This window comes from Schistocerca gregaria, chromosome 3, assembly GCF_023897955.1.
Source record: "Schistocerca gregaria isolate iqSchGreg1 chromosome 3, iqSchGreg1.2, whole genome shotgun sequence".
Taxonomy (NCBI): domain Eukaryota; kingdom Metazoa; phylum Arthropoda; class Insecta; order Orthoptera; family Acrididae; genus Schistocerca; species Schistocerca gregaria.
The window spans coordinates 345,267,535-345,281,724 of record NC_064922.1 but is presented as its reverse complement, the minus strand read 5'-3'; the positions used below and the strand labels follow the sequence as shown (position 1 = coordinate 345,281,724).

The window sequence follows — 14,190 nt, the reverse complement described above, 5'->3', positions numbered from 1 at the left end:
ATCGCTGACAGACACGATCTTTCAGAAATCTCCACGATCAAAAGTGACACGGATTTAGGTGAGGATATCTGGAAGGCCACACATCTTGCAACAACCTGGAGATAGTGAGGTCGTTACCGAAGATATCTCGAAGCAAATCTCTCAACTGACGAGCGATATGTGGTGTCGCCCCATCTTACATGAAAATATTGGAGCGGACACAGTTGTGTTCTTGCAAACCTAGAATCACTTGATCCACAAGGAGGCACTTATAACTTGCAAATGTGAGTTTTCTCCTAACAGGCCAAAAAAAAAACACAAGAAAAAACGGACCGAATGTAGGAGCTTGTGAAAGCACATCACATAGTCACATTACTCGAGTGCTATGGATGTTCCTGGACAACATTTCGCGGAGTAGAAACTCATGTCGACAGTTCTTCGAATTTATGGCAGCATGCAGAATAAAATATGCCTCGTCTGTCTAAGGAATATTCTCCGGCCACCTGTCATCCATTTCTATGTGCGCCAAAAAGCGAGGGGTACAGTCACGACGCTATAACGTATCGGGAATCCGATATATCGTTATTTAAAGTACACCATCGCCATTTCTCGATACACAGAAAAGAAGTATCGATATATCGGTATATCAACGGACAAAATATCGACGTATTGGCCTATAAAAATATATGCTGCACATCGTAAATATACTGCCGGTTTTGGAGCTGAATATTAAAGTATGAATTTACTATTAGATATTGTGTACATCAACAAGCTAGCAGCCTGTTTATCCCCTTTAGAGCAAGAATTGAAAGAAAAACGATGCAAGTTTACGCTTGGCGATAACCGCTTTGCTAAGAACGTTACCTGCATATGAGTGGCATAATAAAAGGTGTCCGATGGGTTTATCGTTCCGGTTCGTCACATATCGGATTTGTGCGGAACACTTCCTGTGAACTTCCCTTTTTTTCATTTCTGCAAACGCCGGCGACCTAGCTCAGAGTGCCGATTACGTCAGCATTTCCCCTCACACCTCTCCGCCTGCCTCAAAGACTAGTCTCGTCATTTAGATTTTTGTTCATCATTTTCAGCAACTGTTTTTGAAGATGGCAAGATGGCCGATGCGAAGAAATAGCACCTTAATTGCGATAAAAATGTTTTTTAACGCAATTGGTGTACTGTTTTTTCACATCGGAAATACTGTTATCTCACGTCGCCACCCCCCCTCCCCCCAGTGCAACCAGAGTGCCACATGTACTTGCTTCACATAGTCAAAGGGAAAGAGAGGACATGATGGAAGCTCAAAAAGTAGTTCTGGTCAGTGGAGTATAGGATAATATCAACAACAGCAGAGTATATTACAACAGGAGTAGGATTCGTTATGAATAGGAAGGTAGGGCAGAGAGTGTGTTACTGTGAACAGTTCAGTGACAGGGTTGTTCTTATCAGAATCTACAGCAAACCAATACCGCCAATGATAGTTCAGGTAAACATGCAGACGTCGCAAGCTGTAACTGAAGATAAAGACGTATAGAAAGTATTTGAGGATACTGAAAGGAGACTACAGTACGTAAAGGAAGACGAAAATGTAGTAGTAATTGCGGACTGGAATGCAGTTGAACGGAAAGGAAGAGAAGAAAAGGTTAAAAGCGAATATGGACTTGACACAAGAAATGATAGAGGAGAAAGACCAACAGAGTTCTGCAATAAATTTCAGCTAGTATTAGTGAATACTCAGTTCAAGAATCACAACTGGACGAAGAGGTATACTTGGAAAAGACCGGGCGATGTGGGACGATTTCAGTTAGATTATATCATGGTGAGAGGGAGATTCTGAAAGCAAATACTGGGCAGCAAGGTATACCCAGAAGCAGATACAGACTGAAATCACAATTTAGTAGTGATGTAGAGTAGGTTGAAGTTAAAGAGATTAGTCAGGAAGAATCATTAAAGTGGGATACGGAAGTACTAAGGAATGACGAGACACCCTTGAAGTTTTCTAAAGGTATATGATGATGTGTGGCGAGGGCCTCCCGTCGGGTAGACCGTTCGCCTGGTGCAAGTCTTTCGAGTTGACGACACTTCGGCGACTTGCTCGTCGATGAGGATGAAATGATTATGATTAGGACAACACAACACCCAGTCCCTGAGCGGAGAAAATCTCCGACCCAGCCGGGAATCGAACCCGGGCCCTTAGGACTGACACTCTCTCGCGCTGACCACTCAGCTACCAGGGTCGGACTCTAAAGCTATAGACACAGCAATAAGGAATAGCTCAGTAGGCACTACAATTGAAGAGGAATGCACGTTGTAAGAAGAGCAATAACAGAAGTTAGAAAGAAAAACATAGGTACATAGAAGGTAACTGCGAAGAAAGCATAGGTTTCAGTTGATAGATGAAAGAAGGAAGTACAACAATGTCCAGGGAAATTCGGGGATTCAGAAACACAGGTCGCTGAGGAATTAAACAAATAAGAAGTGCAGAGAAGTTAGGATGAAAAATGTGAAGAAACCGAAGAAGAAGAAGAAGAAGAAGAAGAAATGATTATCGGAGAGACTGACTCAGCATGTGGGAAAGTCAAAACAACCCTCGGTGAAATTAAAAGGAAGGGAGGTGCCATCAAGAGTGTAACGGGAATTCCACTGTTATATGCAGAGCGGATAGGTGGAAATAGTACACTGAAAGCCTCTATGAGGGGGAAGATTTGTCTGATGTAACAGAAGAAGAAACAGGAGAGATAGATAACATTCCATCAGAATTTCTGAAATCATTGGGGGAAGTGGCAACAAAACGACTATGGACGTTGGTGTGTAGAATGTGTGAGTCTAACCACGTGCCACCTGACTTCCGGAAAAATATCATCCATACGATTCCGAAGACTGTAAGAACTGGTAAGTACAAGAACTGTCGCACAATTAACTTCACAGCTCATGCATTAAGGGCGGCGACAAGAATAATATGCAGAAGAATGGAAAAGAAAATTGATAATGTGTTAAGTGAGGATCAGTTTGGCTTTAGGAAGGGTAAGAGCATCAGAAAAGCAATTCTGTCGTTGCTGATGATAATGGAAGCAAGACTAAAGAAAAATCAAGACTCACTCATAGGATTTGTCGACTTTGAGAAAGCGTATGACAACGTAAAATGGTGCGCGATGTTCGAAATTCTGTGAAAAATAGGGGTAAGCTATAGATAGAGACGAGTGATACAGAACATGTACAAGGGTCAACAAGGAATAATAAGAGTAGACGACCAAAAACGAAGTAAGAAGGGTGTAAGGCAGGAATGTAGTCGCCCCTACTGTTCAATCTGTACATCGAAGAAGCAATGATGCAAATAAAAGAAAGGTTCAGAAGTGGAATTAAAATTCAAGGTGAAAGGATATCAATGATAAGATTCGCTTTTGACACTGCTATCCTGAGTGAAAGTGGAGAAGAATTAGAGGATCTGCTGAATGAGTAGAAGAATATGGAGTGAGAGTAAATCGAAGAAGGATGAAAGTAACTAGAATTAGCAGAAATGAGAACAGCGAGAAACAGTAGATGAAGTACTGGAACAAAAAAGAATCGAACCACTTCAGATATGGTGCTACAGACGAACACTTAAAATGAGGTGGATTGATAAGATAAAGAATGAGGAGGTTCTGCGCAGAATCGGAGAGAAAGGAATATGTGGAAAGCATTAACAAGAAGAGGGCGACGGCCTTGCCGCAGTGGATACACCGATTCCCGTGAGATCACTGAAGAAGTGCTGTCAGGCGTGGCCGGCACTTGGATGGGCGACCATTCAGCAGCCATGCGCTGTTGTCATTTTTCGGGGTGCACTCAACCTCGTGATGCCTATTGAGGAGCTACTCGACCGAATAGTAGCGGCTTCGGTCAAGAATACCATCATAACGACCTGGAGAGCGGTGTGCTGACCACACGCCCCTCCTATCCGCATTCTCGCCTGAGGATGACACGACGGTCGGATGGTCCCGGTAGGCCACTCGTGGCCTGAAGATGGAGTGCATTAACAAGGAGAAGAGGAAGGATGATAAGATATGTGTTAAGATATCATGTAATGACTACCATGGTACTAGAGGGAGGTGTAGAGGGCTAAAACTGTAGAGGAAGACAGAAATTGGAATACATCCAACAAATGATTGAGGACCTAGGTTCGAAGTGCTACTCTGAGATGAAGAGGCTGGAGAGGAATTCGTGGTGGGCCGCATCAAACCAGTCAGAAGACTAATGACTCAAAAAAAAAAAAAATCAAAAGAAGAAATATTAATCGAAAATGGTGATAAAATATAATAAAATAGAAACATTTGCACTCGTTACTGCCATTTTGCTATAGATATATCGTCGGAAAAAATAACGCTTGTGTATATAAATATCTTTGGAGAAAATATCGATATATCAATATTTTATCAACAGCCCTAATTACGATAAACCTGGGGCAGATTCCTTTTTGTCACTTGTTCTGTCGTGATGAATCTTAACAAGCCGGTATTTCCATGATCAAAATGTTTTGCATCTCACATAGGTCTAGTTTAAATGATTCATTCGTTTTCCAAGTTCTATATTTCCCAAAGTATTACATGTAGAAATATGACTGATGCGCAAATAAAACCGTATAGTAAGAGAATTTGCATTCTGCCCACCAATTGACGTTGCGGGTGAAGTACCGTGACAAAATGGCGACAAATGACGAGAATGAACATTTCGCCTTCAGTGACGAAGTAACCTTCCTATCCTCTGGAAAGGTTAATCGCCAAAGCGTGAGACTGTGAGCCACTGCAAATCCTGAAGAAATTGTGGCGGATGATCGAGAGCCTCCGAAGACTAGTTTTCTGAGCAATGGCGCAGATGAATCTGTACGGTCCGTCTTTATTCTGTGAGTAGACTGTGATGGGTGCTTTTCAATTTGACATTTTACAGTTGTGGTTGTTTCCACAGCTGCGTCCTGATCCCAAGAACTTCATCTTCCAACAAGACGGGGCAGGCTTTCACCAGAGCATCGACGTTCGTCACCACGTAAACGACGAATTTGCGCCCCGCTCGACTGAGGGGGGGGGGGGGGGGGGGAGGGGGGCGATTAGTGGTGAAGTTGGCGTGGCTGTGTTGCTCTGGCGCCCTCACCCAACCCCTTGTGACTTTTTCCTCTGGGGGTGCAAAATGTTCAAATGTGCGTGAAATCTTATGAGACTTAACTGCTAAGGTCATCAGTCCCTAAGCTTACACAGTACTTAACCGAAATTATCCTAAGGACAAACACACCCACCCATGCCCGAGGGAGGACTCGAACCTCCGCCTCGACCTGGGGTTGCAGTGAGGACGGTGTTTACCTCCCTCAACTGGCAAGAACACTAGAACGGCACAGAGAAGGTACCGATGCTTCTTTGATGACCTCTGACAGGATGTTCCTGCATTAGGTATGAAACAAACCTGACTACTGCTTGAATGTGCGTCATTGTAGAGTGCAAACTGCGAATATCGGTTCTATTCATGCATAAATCATGTTTGTACGTACAGTACGGAATTCCGAAAATGAATTACTCATTTCTAGAAGTCCTGTATGTTTGTCGAATCCGTGTTATGGAGGAGGCCTTTGTATGACTGTGCTGAGTGGGCCACTTGCGCAAACACCCTTTTCAACAAACTGCGCCAGTACATTTTTTCTGTCTCAACATCTGACTCGAAATGATTATCTATTGTTCCAAGTGACTATTTTCTTGTTAAGAGTGATAACTCAGAATTTTGTGTTCACGTGAATTCCACAATGAGAAATAACATTAGAAATATTTTTCCAGTCTCCAATACCATTAGTAGCAATCGCAGCCTTACCTCCGAACAATTTACATTGTGCACAAAAATCAGCACAGGTGTTACAGGAGTATACTAGAAAAAGTTTACGGAAAAGTACATTTTTTGTTGAAATATCTTGTTTTATCGCCTATTGATCCCATTGAATTAGAAACATCACCTTTACAATTTTAATTAACGCCACGTTGTAGGACAATGTCGATTGTTGATCCAGTGACACACCGTTCCGCAGGATCATCACTAACAATGTTATTTCTTTTTGTAATGTCTGTCTCGACACTTAGTTTTTCGTGAAATTCGAAATCAGAAACAATTTGCTTTACTTCATTTTCAACTTTTGTTTCGTCTGTATTTACTTCTCTTACAACAGCTGCAGCACCAGAAATGTGATCCGTACTACTTGGACTCGAAGTCGAATCAGCAACATTTTTTGCGAAAAATTAATCTACGCTGCCCACGCGTTTTTAGAACATTGGCTTCTCGTTCTCGCCTTTCCTTCGATAATTTCCGATATGCTGTCCCACTTAAGTTCGCATGTTTGCTGTTTTCACTGTTATTCATGTTGAGGCACTTAACAAAATTGTCAACCGATAGTCAAAATAAAAGAAAAATATTTTTAACAGGAAAGAAAGAAAGACTGTATCCAGTTCCAGTCCTACTACACCGCACATGAGCACAAAGCTTTTTACTTTAAACATGGCAACGAGCACAAAGATTTTGCCTTTAAACACGGAGCGATGAACTGATTAACTCGGATTACTAGACTAACTGTGCTACAAAAGAACGACCATGCAGAATAATTTAATTTCATTGTCGCCTGTTCCTCTGTTGTCAGTGAACAGTAGAAGCACGCCTGCCGCCTAGAATTCGTCTTATAAGAAAACGGGACTGTCTCTTTTTTGACTTCTGTTTCCCGCTACGCTGGAGTTTTAGTTTGGACGCAAATATGTTCTGAATATTCTTGACACTGTCTTTCTAATTTAAAACTTTTGCAATTTCTTGCAGTGAGGTGTGCTGGATCGACTCTTATCCCACTTATTCTCAGCGGTTTTAGCGGTTTCTGTGGGCAGAGAAGACAGACTACGAAGTTTAAGTAGTGTTGTTGGCAGTTGATGTGGTGTGTTGTCATTTGTGTGAACATTGTTGTTATGTCTACACTAGGGTGACCAAATTATTTTCGGTGAAAACCGGGACACATTCACCTGGGTGCCAATGGACACCTCATTCCACATGTACCCAGGTTTCTTAATTTATAATATTAATGTTTTGTTGATACATTTTGTTAACCCGATTATTATAACTAATAAGAGGATACAAAAGATTGATATAATCTAGATTATGTGTATAATTAATGTATTACGATTTTACAAAATTTTACAGCCATTAAAATTTTAATCAATTAATATTAACATGAGCTTTAATATTACTGAGCACTTGTAGATGGAATTGACTGTCCTTGGAGGAAAGGGTATTTTTCACTGCCTCCAGCCTTCTTGATCATGTCTTTGTTCTTTGAGACACAGTGATAAAATTCGGCACAATCCATTTTGTAGTTGTACAGGATCTGCAGGATTGCTTCAAGAGAGTCCACCTCAATTCCGTTTCTTTCATCATTCCGCTGGGTATTCATGAACGAAAATATTCTTTCCACATTGGCATTATGGGCTGGGATTGCAAATAAATATCTTGAAATTATTACCAACTCAGAGTGATGCTGAAGACAGTCACAGCTTTTAAAAAAACTCACCCACTTCTCATGACATTCCAATGGTGTTTTTTTTTTTTCAACATTCCACTTGTGAAGACTTTCTTCAACAAAATTTGTCAGTATGCCGAACTGATCAAAGAGAATGGAATAATCGATTTCAATCTCTTTACTCTTCAAATAAGAAACTGCCTCTTCAATACTTTCCCATTTTGGTACTCTCTTCAGCAACATTCAATCAAACACCGGTGATGAGGGTAAATATGAGGCACTCCACTTGCTGAGATATTCTACACAAGTGTCATAAAACTTGTTAACCTCTTCTCTAAGACTCCTTTCCGCTGCTTCTGATAATTCTGCTCTTTTAAGGACAGATTCAACATTAAAAGAAATGAACTGCTGTTCTCTCCTCTTAGTAACAGTTTCCAGAGTATTTTTCAAAACATCATTTACCTCTATTACACTTTTCGTGCTTCCCTCAATATCCTTTATCCCATGCTGCAAAGTGCTACGCTGACTGTGAATGGACCATAAGTAGGCTTCACATAAAGGGTTACTGAAAAACTGAACCAATATTTTGGGGGCTTTGTCTTCATTTAGGAAAAAATCTTTTAACGGTTCAAACAGGCGGGTTAGTCTTTCAACTGCTGGAAACAGTGATAACCAGCGAGTTTTCAAGTGGCACATTACATTCATATATTCAGTTCCCACATAATCACAGAACTCCTTAAGCCCCTCTGTTCTAACAGTATATATGTAAGAGTGTGAGTATACCTTCATGACGGTAGTTTCAACATCACAACTTAAACTGTTAGCAGATGTCTGCACGCTATTGTGAAAAACATGTGCAGGGCACCCTATGCCTTCAATGTTTTCATGCAATGTTGCCTTTCATGTGGTAAATACGTTGCATTTGCCTTGTCTTTTTAAACCACCAAAGTTTGTGTTGGTGTTGTCTCCACAAAGTGCTACATATTTATTTTTCTCAATATCAAATATTTCGATAGTATTCATACGAAATCTTGAAATTTCGTCAGATGTTTCATTAGGTAGGGAACTCATCTTCAAAAGTTTGGTCTGAATTCCCTGATTAATATCGAAAAACAGAACAACAAACGGAAATATTTTAGTGGCCTTATGATTGCTGGCATCATTGGATAAACCGTAGAAAGAAGACTTTTTGATGTATTCAAGGCTTTCCTTTAGTGTCTGGGGAGCAATAACTCCTTTCACTAAGGTTGACACTTTAGTTCTTGCTGAACTAAACTTTTTTGCACTGGAAGAATCATCAAACATAATGCTGTTAACCTTATTAGTACAATCACTAGATCTATTAAGTTTGGTGATGTTTTACCGTGTGGTAAGCTAGTGTAAGCTCGGCTGCTTGAACTTTCGTCTCTTCACTTGACTGATGTTTCACAAAATAATTTTGTAGAGTTTTACTGCATTCGGTGCACTGTATCTGTTAATGTGTTTCTTTGACCTGATGTGATGTGATCAACTATGTCGGAACGTCCACCATGATCTATACTAATAAATCAGTTACATACAGAACACTCTGCTTCGTAATCGAAACGACCTTTCTTAACGAAATTCCATTCCTTGGAATAAGAGTCACTGAACTTGCAGGCACGTTTCGGCATTGCGTTTCACAGTACTGCAGCAATAATACCACTAATATAAGAAAAAACGATTGCAGTTTGTCTGAGAAAACTTCAACTACTACACTGTTCTGACAATGAGTGTGTGAGTAAGTGGCGCGACATGCCGACAGTTTCATAGCTCTGTTACAGTAATACAACTTACTACTTGTTGGCCAAAGTATCGCTCAAAGTAAATTATTGCCTGAGTGTATCAATACTGATACTGTGGTTACTAGTATGGGACAATGGAGGTTTTAGACAAATAAGCTAAAATATATTAATTTCTTTTATTGTATTTCCTTTAATATAGCGAAATCCCAAAAATTTGAGGAAGTTTCACGAAATGTATTTAAAAACTGAATTCCGGGACTTTTGAGCGTCCCGAAACAAATTTTCGGGACACCGGAACACAGGGATGAAAACCGGGACAACCCCGGTTTTCTGGAACGTTTGGTCACCCTAGTCTACACGCAAGTGCATCTTTTGTTCCAAAATAAAATAAAAATAACCTTTCCTCGAAGAAAAAAAGCTTAGTTAATAAGTTTAGTGTAGGATTTGCAACGCCACGTACTATTCGATTGCACAGAGTGGGAACTTTGATATCGTGCAGGCTGCAGCGTAATAAATGAGACGAACGAAAGTTGGTTTCTTTTTCTTATTTCGCCAAAAAAAGTTGTAAGTAGGCTGTTTAGGTTTTTTTATTGGTAACGCCGCCGCCACGTAGCGCTCTGTATAAAAATCACGGGCTGTGCCGTGTGCAATCTGTGACTGGTTTGCATTGTTGTCTGCCATTGTAGTGTTGAGCAGAGGCAGCTGGATGCTAACAGCGCGTAGCGTTGCGCAGTTGGAGGTGAGCCGCCAGCAGTGGTGGACGTGGGGAGAGAGATGGCGGAGTTCTGAAATTTGTAGGAATTTGTGTCATATATATATATAATGACTATTAAGGTAAATAAATTGTTTGGTCTCTATTAAAATCTTTAATTTGCTAACTGTGCCTATCAGTAGTTAGTGACTTCCGTAGTTTGAATCTTTTAGTTAGCTGGCAACAGCAGCGGTCGCTGTATTGCAGTAGTTCGAGTAACGAAGATTTTTGTGAGGTAAGTGATTTGTGAAACATATAGGTTAATGTTAGTCAAGGCCATTCTTTTGTAGGGATTATTGAAAGTCAGATTGCGTTGCGCTAAAAATATTGTGTGTCAGTTTAAGCACAGTCGTGTATAAATTTTTCTAAGGGGACGTTTCAAAGTAACTAAGTAAATAAATATATTAAATTTTTAAACTGGGGTGAAGTGCATTTCACATATTATTAGATACTCTGATTATGTTATTTTCGTATAAACATGTGTTTAAAAATGTAAAACATTTTCAGTATCAATATGTGTAATTAAATCGAAGCTCAGAAATTGAAGACCACAGAGGTTTCACATTAATTGCAGTAATGGTGGCTTTACTTGATACTTTCCCATAATTCCTACAAGATATTTAAGTATAGTCGGGTTTCACATACTAAGGCCAACACATGTTACAGTATTTAAGAAACTGCTGATCGGTTTATCAAAGCTTTACAGGGGTACTGGTATTTTCACGTGGAAAATATGGTAGGGTTATATAGAAGCCGACAACATCCTCGGAATAATAACGTTTCAAACATTGTATTGTAGATTACTGTCCTGACATCTTACTTCAAAATATTTTGAACAATCATGAAGATGGTACCAGACAGAAACCCATTGTTGTATTTCCATTCAGTCACCACTAAACTAGGTATATTTCCAAGCTTATATTGTCGAATTTCGTCCTTAAGGATTATTTAAACTAGGAAGTTGTTTAAAAATATTATAAATTTGTGTCGTTTGCACTTACTTTAAAAAACGTAATTGTTAAAATGAGTACAGAACAAAAAATGCGCTCCCCCCCCCTCCTTAAGTTGCCGCCCCTAGGCCCGTACATAGTGGGCGTATATGTAAATCCGCCCGGTTCTAGGCGCTACAGTCTGGAACCGCGCGACCGCTCGTGGTCGTGCGGTAGCGTTCTCGTTTCCCGCGCCCGGGTTCGATTCCCGGCGGGGTCAGGGATTTTTTCTGCCTCGTGATGACTGGGTGTTGTGTGATGTCCTAAGGTTAGTTTGTTTTAAGTAGTTCTAAGTTCTAGTGGACTGATGACCATAGAAGTTAAGTCCCATAGTGCTCAGAGCCACTACTCTTGATGAACTGTGGTATAGTGTTGAAGCTGCATGGGCAGCTTTACCTGTACACGCCATCCAAGCTCTGTTCGACTCAATGCCCAGGCGTGTCAAGGCCCCTATTACGGCTAGAGGTGATTGTTCTAGGTACTGATTTCTCAGGATCTATGCACCCAAATTGCATGCAAATGTAATCATATGACAGTTCTAGGATAATATATATGTCCAGTGAATACCTGTTTATCATCTGCATTTCTTCTTGGTGTAGCAATTTTAATGGCCAGTAGTGTATTTTCTAAAAAGATATCGCAACGGTAACGGTTAATTCAAATTGCTAGCGATACGTGATAGAGACCTAAGTTAAATCAGTTTGTTTGGGGACCATGGAGAGGGAGAAGTCTGGTTCCAACAAGATGTAACTTTAATTCACACTTCTCGGTGTTCTCTAGAAATTTTGAGTAGGTTGTTTCCTGAACGTCTTCCCTTTTTGTGAGGAGGCCTCGCCCAGCTCCAAGGGATCCCAATTTTATCACCTTGTGATTTTTTTTCTCATCACCCAACAACCCTGTAAGCATGTAATGAGGCAGTCATCTAGTAAGTGGCTGCCATTCCACCGCAAATGACACGAAGAACTTGCGTGAGAGACTTCGTCAATGAGTCAACAATGCGGACGCAATTCCCCGGGCATAATTTTGAAAACCAGCTAAGGTAAAGTGGCGTAGTATCTGTCGTTCACAAATAAATCTTCTCTGTATCTTTGTTTGCTTGTTTGTAACTACATTTTGAAATACGGGAGGTCTTTTTGTCAGTACCTGTAGTTACGCGTCTTTTGTGGCGACCGGGGCATAGTCGTGCGATGCCGACAGTGCTGGCAGTGGGCGGAGCCAGCACATGTATCGAGTCAGGAGCTGAGGTGGGCTGCGGGAACATACGGCCATGGGGAACTGTACACGTGGCATTTAGGTTGGGGAGTGGCTAAGCAGTTTTATCGGGCTGTAGGGCTGCATATTATTCGGTATATACCGATGTCAGCCAGAACATTAAAACCACCTACCTAATAGCCGGTATTTCTACATCTGGCAACACGTCACGGCATGGAAGGAATGAATCCTTGGTAGGTCGCTGGAAGGAACTGGCACCACATCTGCACACACAAGTCACCTGACACGTAAATTCAGGGGAGGGTGGATGTGAACTGTGGCACCACATTCAGTCATATCCCAGTTGCGTTCGATCGGATTCACATCTGGCGAGGTGGTGACTAGGCCATAAACTGAAACTCGCCAGTGTGTTCCTCGAACCACTCCATCACTCCCCTGACCTTGAGCCATGGCGCATTATCTTGCTGAAAAATGCCACTACCGTCTATAAACACGATCGTCATGAAGCAGTGTACGTGGTGCAAACAATGTACGATATTCATTGGCAGTCATGGTGCCTAGAGCGAGCTCCACTGGTTCCATGGATGCCCACGTGAATGTTCCCCACAGGATAATGGAGCCACTGCCAGCTTGTCTTTCTCCTGCACTACAGGTAGCAAGGAGCTGTTCCCCTGGAAGACGAAGGATTCGCTCCCTCCCATGAGCATGATGAAGAATGTACCGAGGTCACGAGACCGCGAAACGCTCTGCCACTGCGTCAACATCCAATGCCGATGGTCAAATGTTTGCACTCTTCATAGCATTTAAGTCTGATTTTAGTTTCGCCACTGTTCCCCGTGTGTCCAGTTTTATCGGTCTGCCCAGCCTACGATGTCCAACAAATGTAATTAGGTGTGGCCGCCCAACCTTACTACATCTGAACTTGCTTTCACCTTGCTCTCGTCAAGTGTTAAGGACACTCACTGCAGCAGTCCTTGAACACCTGAAAAGTCATGCAGTTTCCCAAATGCTCGTGCCGAACAAATGCTCCATCACAATCTGCCCTCGGTCAAACTCGGATACACCGCGCGCCTTCCCCATTCTACAAATGGACAGTACGCTCTCTGATACTACATGCATCGTGCGTGTGTCTGACTAGCACTCATTTCTCGCCAGGTGACTCTGCTACCGCCGGTACGGGTTTATATTGATAGTGGCCATAATGTTCTGCCTGATCAGTGTAAAGGGTAATTAGAAGATGTAAACTGCATGATCCTTTATGTTGGCCAGAAGTAATTTTACGGGACAATATGTCAGCTTACGTGATTAGTATGAATACCAGCTGCAGCGTCGACACCGGCCCGCGAGATAACTTATACCTGACCCTACGGTTCTCATAATCAGATTCGTAGAGAACTAACATAACTAATTGTGGCTTCTTCGGAATAAAAGGACATTGATTTGCGAATTGTCTCAGTGTTGAAACTTCCTGGCAGATTAAAACTGTGTGCCGGACCGAGACTCGAACTCGGGACCTTTGCCTTTCGCGGGCAAGTGCTCTACAAACTCAGCTACCCAAGCACGACTCACGCCGGGTCTCACAGCTTTACTTCTGTCAGTACCTCGTCTCCTACCTTCCAAACTTAACAGAAGCTCTCCTGCGAACCATGCAGAACTAGCACTCCTGAAAGAAAGGATATGGCTTAGCCACAGCCTGGGGGATGTTTCCAGAATGAGATTTTCACTCTGCAGCGGAGTGTGCGCTGATAAGAAACTTCCTGGCAGATTAAAACTGTGTGCTGGACCGAGACTCGAACTCGGGACCTTTTCCTTTCGCAAGTGCTCTACCAACTGACCTACCCAAGCACGACTCAGGCCCTCGCAGAGCTTCTATAAAGTTTGGAAGGTAGGAGACGAGATACTGGCAGATGTAAAGCTGTACGGAGGGGGCGTGAGTCGTGCTTCTGTAGCTCAGTTGGTAGAGCACTTGCCCGCGAAAAGCAAAGGTCCCGAGTTCGA

At 41.9% G+C, this 14,190-nt stretch overlaps 1 protein-coding gene across 4 annotated transcripts in view; it reads right to left on the bottom strand.

Moving 5' to 3' along the window:
• Positions 1-14,190, bottom strand: part of LOC126355219 (uncharacterized) — a 175,355-nt gene that overhangs the window by 104,214 nt on the left and 56,951 nt on the right. The gene's annotated exons all lie outside the window — the stretch shown is intronic.